This window comes from Thermobia domestica, chromosome 5 (assembly GCF_964235325.1).
Source record: "Thermobia domestica chromosome 5, izTheDome1.hap1.1, whole genome shotgun sequence".
Classification (NCBI taxonomy): Eukaryota; Metazoa; Arthropoda; class Insecta; order Zygentoma; family Lepismatidae; genus Thermobia; species Thermobia domestica.
In genome coordinates, this window is record NC_137458.1 from 60,895,205 (window position 1) to 60,902,849 (window position 7,645).

General features: G+C 35.7%; 1 protein-coding gene across 1 annotated transcript in view; it reads right to left on the bottom strand.

The window, feature by feature from the left end:
* me31B (ATP-dependent RNA helicase me31b) overlaps positions 1–7,297 on the bottom strand; it is a 72,639-nt gene extending 65,342 nt beyond the window's left edge. Inside the window, exon 1 of the mRNA XM_081758711.1 lies at positions 7,159–7,297. The gene's annotated coding sequence lies outside the window, so the exon portion shown is untranslated. The remainder of the gene's footprint in view (positions 1–7,158) is intronic.
* Between the last annotated feature and the right edge of the window lie 348 nt (positions 7,298–7,645).

Sequence of the window (7,645 nt, forward strand, 5' to 3'; positions counted from 1 at the left end):
AATTACGACCAATATTTTCAAAACAGCAGTTAACAGAAAATTGTTGCAAGTTGTGACAATGATTATCTTGAAATATAAATCTCATTTTAACACTTGTGCCCCAAAGAAATTGAAATATTTTGAAAAACCCATATGGGCCCAGATGGGTTGAGTTTTTCAAAAAATTTTTCAAACCGTGGTTTCACTGCATCTTATAGGACGAAACTGTTATGAGAAGAATGAAGATTAGGCAGTGTTGGCTCGAATATCCACGAAAACACGAACTTACGGCACCAAGAGAAAAACGCCATAAAAGTATAATTAGAAGAGGAGTCTTTCTGTAACATTATTCAAAAGTTGTAGAAATATTGATTAAAATTAAGAGAACTGTATCAAATATAAAACCTAAGTGTAGAACAACTGAGCAAGCTATGTAGCATTACAAGTGAATATGTGAAGTGTGAACTAACAAACTTTCAAGCCACCACGAAAATCTCAAACCAGACTTGAATCACTTTACTCCTGTTTAACTTGTGATGCTTATGCATATAAACAATCTAAGTTTTTCCTAACTTAATTTTATAGTAAAATAAGCTAGAGGCACAATTCTGGAAATATTGTAGTGGTCTAGTTCACGTACCAGTATAAAATGTCAGAGCTCTCAGAATAACGTCTGTGAAGTACGGGGGGGGGGGGGTCACAATATAGCATTGGAGGAAATGGATCACTTATTTGTACGTAATAGGTTAGGTTAGGAATCTGTTCCTATGAATGTTCTGTTAAAAGTGCACTTTTGCCATTTGTTAGATCTAAACAAATTATCATGTGACTAATACATTAACATAAGCAATTGTGACGAAGCAATGTAGTCGAGGGAAATTTCGCAATCTCTATCTAGTTTTGGGAAGAGGGAAAAAATATTCTCCCTTGGCATTCTGGACATAAAAATGAAAACAGTTTCAAGTGTTGTCTGGTCTTTTTGTCACTTTCTCTTTTTGCTAAATTCAACTAAAACATGGCTATAGATTTTGGTACCGACAAAATGGTGCTTCAATAGAAAAGAAAAGAGTCCAATCCACACTTTGAAGTTGATAACGGACTGTACCACATCGAAAATACAACTGATTCTATTACAGAAATCGACAGAAGTATTCGAACAACATAATACTTCACATTGTATGTATTACAAAGAACGTAACATACGACCGTTACCATTGTGTGTCTTGAAATATATCTAAATCATAATGCATGTATGTGTCACACAATCTATACTGTATTTATCCTGCGGTCTCACTCACAGGACTACGTAAGTTATCGAACGTACCCAAACGAGTAGAGACATGATTGGATGCATTCTTTATGCCCCCACCACATAGCCGTTGTATTCATACTGTGCCTCGCAACAGCAGCTCGCAGTTGTGATGTACTGGAAGAGTTCACAAGTTCACAAGTTCACAAGTTGAAAAGTTCCTATAAACATGAGTCGAATTCCGCTTAGTTTTCGAGTCACAGGGTTTCCAACTCGGGACCCAAAATCGGTTCGGGACAATAGAAAATAATATATATATTTCGCGTTAAATCAGAAACTGTGTTAAAGCTTTGATAAAGTTCAGAAAGTTGATTTGTATCAATATGATATTTTTACGTGCGTTGCAATTCAGTTGGCAGTGTTGCCAACTTGCTAGAATTTTTATTACTTTTCTTTTCAAATGACACTACGTGGATTTTATTTGATATTTGGTATTCATTAATAATTGCAAACATCACACGAAGTACAATTTTCCCTCACATCACCACAGTTTTCGAAAACACATGTATTTCATTAAAAGGTTTTATCTCGTGCGTTATTGATAGTTTGTGTGATTCGGTGTCGTGAACATCGCCCTAGTGTTCCCTGGAACCATGAAAATTGTTTTCACTGGTAACATGACATTGTAGTGCACTAGTTACAGTGTTTGTGTGAATAACAATGGGGAAGTTTTACACAGAAAAATCCGATCTCCGTAAAGCGGTATATTGTACAAATATACGGTATCCTCTTGCTTACTATAGAAATAATTTTTTCTCAGTGTATTACAGTAAGGACCGTATTAAATGGGTTGATAATTCTAAAAGGCATAAGATAATTGTGTACAGAAAGAATTCTTGACAAACATTTTGTCTTGCGGAAAAATATATGTATTGCGTGCAGCACGTCTGCCAAAACGTAGTATTAGGAGAGGATGATTATTCGTGTAAAGGGTGCTTTGAATATTTACCGTGAACAACATGAATGTGTGTGATATATTGGTGATCACGAAAGAAGATTTAAATATGAAATTATGCACCAGCAAGATAAAGAATTCGTTCCTCTGAATGTAGATTTGGAAACCATTAACCAGACAGTTAACATGCTAAACACGAATGTGCCCCCATTAAAACGGCCGTTATCGGTGACACCTAGACTACGGTGAAGGATTCACATCTCAAAATTTTTCATACTGCCTTTCAAATCGCCTTGTGTACAAGACAAATAATAATCCTCCCCTAATAGTAAGTTTGGGCTGACACGCAGTACGCAATCCATATATTTTACCGCAAGATAAATTTTTTGTTTAGAATTCTTTCTGCGCACAATCATCTTACGGCTTTTTAGCATAATCACATTTAATACGGTCCTTACTGCAATAGGACTTCCCCATTGTTATTCACACAAATGCACTACAATGCCATGCTACCAGTGTAAACAATTTTCATGGTTCCAGGGAACACTAGGGCGATGTTCACGACAGCGAATCTCACAAACTATCAATAACGCACGAGATAAAACCTTTTAATGAAATACATGTAAGTTTTCGAAAACTGTGGTGATGTGAGGGAAAATTGTACTTCGTGTGATGTTTGCAATTATTAATGAATACCAAATATCAAATAAAATCCACGTAGTGTCATTTGAAAAGAAAAGTAATAAAAATTCTAGCAAGTTGGCAACACTGCCAACTGAATTGCAACGCACGTAAAAATATCATACTGATACAAATCAACTTTCTGAACTTTATTAAAGCTTTAACACAGTTTCTGATTTAACGCGAAATATATATATTATTTTCTATTGTCCCGAACCGATTTTGGGCCCCGAGTTGGAAACCCTGTAACTCGAAAACTAAGCGGAATTCGACTCACGTTTATAGGAACTTTTCAACTGGATTTGATGTCAGGATTCATCTCAAAATTTTCACACTCCCTTTAAAATCGCCTTCTGTATAGGACCTAAATGCCCATTGGAAATATTTACATTGCAAGTACAAAAATCGAAATTTCAATAATTAATTGCGAATGTTTGGGGCTGCAGCCGCATGAACGGTTAACGGATATTAAATACTTAGGTACTTCTCCAATACATGTAAAAAATTCAGATTTTTAAAAGGTGGGGTTTTTGAGAAAATGGCGTCCAAACATGGCGTCTTAATGAAATTTTCAGCTTTTCATCATGCTATAACGTGGGATGTAATAATCAGAAACGTAAGTCCTTTACATTTTCAAGAGACCTTATGGAGTAGATTTCGATGCTAGAAGCAGATGGTTGATATTGCTCGTGAGGACAAAAATAATGTTTGAAGTTAGTAAAAATTATCAAAGTTGGCAACATTGCGAGTGAATTGCGCGATTCCTATTGGACCAATAGACAAATTTTGACCCTCCAACGAAACATACAACTTTATACTCTTCCTGCTATTGCGATTACGTTACTAAGTACGCTCGTTTCTCTACAATAAAAGTTTTAATTTGACATGTTTTTCAGTTTTTCGAGCAATCCGAGAGGAGGGCGGCCATCTTGGAAGGCTGTATATCGAAGAAATTTTTTTCAGCAAAAAGAAAAAATATGGGTCTAATAATTTTGTATGTAGTTTCTTATTTTAAAAAATGAACTAAATCTGAGACTATGATGGGGACCAATTGTGGTTTGTCTGGACGTTTTGAAATGGAATTGGTCAACTATCTTTTTGCCCTGAAAGATATATTACAATATGTGAAAATCAGTACAACGTATATTTATCAAAGAGTGCTTAGTGAGTTGACAGACTCATCTTATGTGGCCAACTAGCCCCGATTTCGAGTCCAAATAGAGGACAATTACTCTCCGATGTAAGCCGAGCCGAGAAGCTGTTTGGATTCCGCTTTAAGCTTATGTGGAACCCCTTCCAGCACAACCCCGTTGTTGCATAATTACACTAAGGCAAAACAAATATATTTCTGTCCATATGTAACAAATACATAGAGCAAATTATTTAAACCAATTTTTCCCCCGAAAAATACAGGTTCTTTGCCTACCCTGATTGACAAAAGGGCAAGAAACCCTATGATATTCTTAAGTATCAATTTTAATTTACAAGATGCAAAGTAATTTTTCTTTCCTTTTTCAATATTAAATATGCCTTCACAAGAAAATTTATCTAGTTTTGATCAAAAAGTCAATAATAATAAACCCTTCCACACAGCTCGAAGAGGAAACAGTCCTGGAGCCAAGATTTCTTTCTGTTTATAATAGTTTAACACCCCTCCTTTGTAATCCGAGGTTAAGGGAGACTGATGATAATGAACGGAATGATGGAAAGCAAAAAAAGGGGGAAAACCGCGAGAAACACCATACAAACGACACACTTGGTGCGAGCCGAGATCGAATCTGGGACCCACACCACGCATGAGCGCTCTACCACCAAGCCGCCACTCCTACCCCCAGTTACCTATTAGCAGTAGCTGTCAAGATGAAAAAGATGAAAGTCCAACATTTAGGAGAACTAACAAGTAATTACTAACCAACATCGAAGGTAACTTCACGCTTTGGAATCTAAAGTAGCTCTCGATAGTACAAATTAAGAATTTAGGTGCCCATATCGGAATTACCTTCATTAACCACTGCCAGCTTTTAATCAACAGAAGTGACCGATCAAAAATTCCAAATCGTCTACTAAATCATTATTTACCTGTACTAGGTTGCTACACAAAGGGGTTCAGGTCTCGACCCCAGGATTAGAAGTCTCAGACAGTGCCACTTTGGCTGCATAAAACTGATAAACACCTCCAACAATTCCTTATTTCCTCAAATTAGTTTATCTTCAATAGGATAACACTAACCCGCAGCGGAGCTTATAGGATATTAATCCCCACTATCTGCAAAACTTATGGCAAAATTCTATTATGTCAAACGGTAATAGTTCAGAAACTAATATAGAAGCCATATTAAGAAGTGCACGTCATTACCACGCAATTGTACACTCATGTCCAAAATTATTGTCGCATATCTATAATTGTCTTCTTGTAAGAATATAACTTGATGATTTTGCAGAAAACTTTAAATACTGATAATGTGTGTATAATAGTTCATAGTAAAATAGTAAATATACAGGAAAATTTTATTTTCCTTTCATTGTTCTTATTTACTGCTCTTTTGACATGAAATTTACCACATACTTGTCTTTGCCGATTACACACATACTAACACAAGAAATACCGGGCGAATTCTTTATCAAATTATATTACTAGAACAACATATTTATAGTCATGCGACAATAATTTTGGACATGAGTGTACATAAAGAAAACTCTCACCGTATATACGCGGCGATCACAATACTAATAACAGCAACTGATAATATGGTCGGGGTAATTTAGTATTACAGAAAACTAAAAGCTGAATGAATCTTAAGGAAGTCATGATCTAAGCAAGCTAAAAAGGCAAAAGACTACGCACAAGGTAGCTTGTAATTTCAATAGGAGCTTTTAAGTACATACTACACGAGTTCCTACCTATAGACTTGCTTATAGTGACTGAAAAATGCCCACCTCTCGCTCTACTCCGAAGTCCCGTTCGTCTGTATCCGCTTAGTGAGGCTTTTATACTTAACGATGATCAATGAAACAAACCACCACTCTCGTGCAAGCATACCTAGTGAAAGTGAAGGCAACGCTGAAAGATTAGTTTACGGTACTTACTGTTAAGTATTCAATACTTGCATCCACATTATAAATATGCACGAACATGCAAGAGGGTAGCATTCTGAATACATTTGCAAGCGATTTTTACAAAAAAGTCATTTACTATCTTTCTGATGGCATAAGGATATTAACCTGAACGCCTTCGACTCCGCAGAAAGTACCCCAGTTTGCTACGTTCTTCAAACCACAGAGTTGAAACTAAAAACTCTTCTAGAACCAAGTTCTAAAACTGCTTCATATAGTTAAAACGAATATCCACATGTTTATGAAATTTACTTCACACTGCGTGATTCAAGATCACTACAAAGACACAAATCACCGTGCAGTTTGACTATACGGATCCATAATATAAGTAGTAGCAGAAAAAACTGGTTAAAGCCCCGCAGGGGGTTCTGTTCTCGACATAAAACGGGCAAATTAAAGACTTCCCCAAATTTTTCCGTACATTTTACAATTTGTGGATCCGTAAAGTAAAACTGCACCCAAATCACTACCAACGATTTGATAATTAGCCTTTGTACGCAAAACCTGAATTATGATTTATCATTGTCGCTGAAGCGTACGTACGAAGACAAATAGAGAGCTGAGAAACTGCATTAATTGTACTTTGTTTATAAGTACAAATGATCTATTTGTCAAATATTTGACACTGCACCTGCAAGGTAGATGACGTTTACCTGTGAAACAGTTAACCACAGAATATGCTCAAATAACTTACTAACTTTAAGCTTATTTCGTATATTTTCATTAGAAGACCTTGATTTTACTTTGAATTTCGGTAGAACTCTCACTGCTTCTAAGCTACTTTTTTCTTCACTTTTTTTCTAGACAGTTCACAGTAAGCTTTAAATAGTTCAAGTGGAGCAACGATCATAAACTTCAATTTTACCAATATTTCACCTAAATATTGTTATTTTAACCGGTCATGGGTAAAGAAGCACTTTTAAACATTACTTAGTAAAAATTTAATTTTGTGTAACACATTACACACATCCGATGATCTTGGATTTCTTCCACGTAAAATGTAACAACACAAGAAAGATGGCGAATAGACAATTGCGATTTGAAGAAACAGTTATGGCCGATATATACTAAGCGCAATACTGTGTATTCGTAAATTAAACAATACATTTTAATACAAATTTATAAACTCCTACTTTATTATAACATGGGGCAACAAGTAAACTTGTTATGAAATATTTACCTGCAACGAACACAACTTGACCTCTCTTCGCTTTATTCACAATTTCAGCGATCGCTCACTTCACTACCTGTCTGAGGTTCCCTAGCGGAGAATGTAGGTTGAAAATCCCAAAAACCGTCGTCTGCTAACAAATGAAAAACGAAGCGCAACGCTTTTTAAATGTCTGTACTTCGTTTGGCATATAAGCATTCACCTTATAAGTAATAAACAATTTCCGTATATTACAATAAATCAAAAACTAGTTTCTGATTCGTAAATTTATAATATATATATATACAAAAAATAAATGATAAGTTTGCACACAATCAAGTAGGCCCTACTTACTGCTAAGATTCGCTCTCGTTATTGTGCGACCTTTTCGTACAATGTACTCTAGCGAGCGAGCACAACTCCAGCTATGTTGAGAAACAACATATCTACTAAACCGAAGTTGCGGCCGAAGGTTTGGGTGATCTACTTTTCCATTTCATATGTTTGTAACACACTT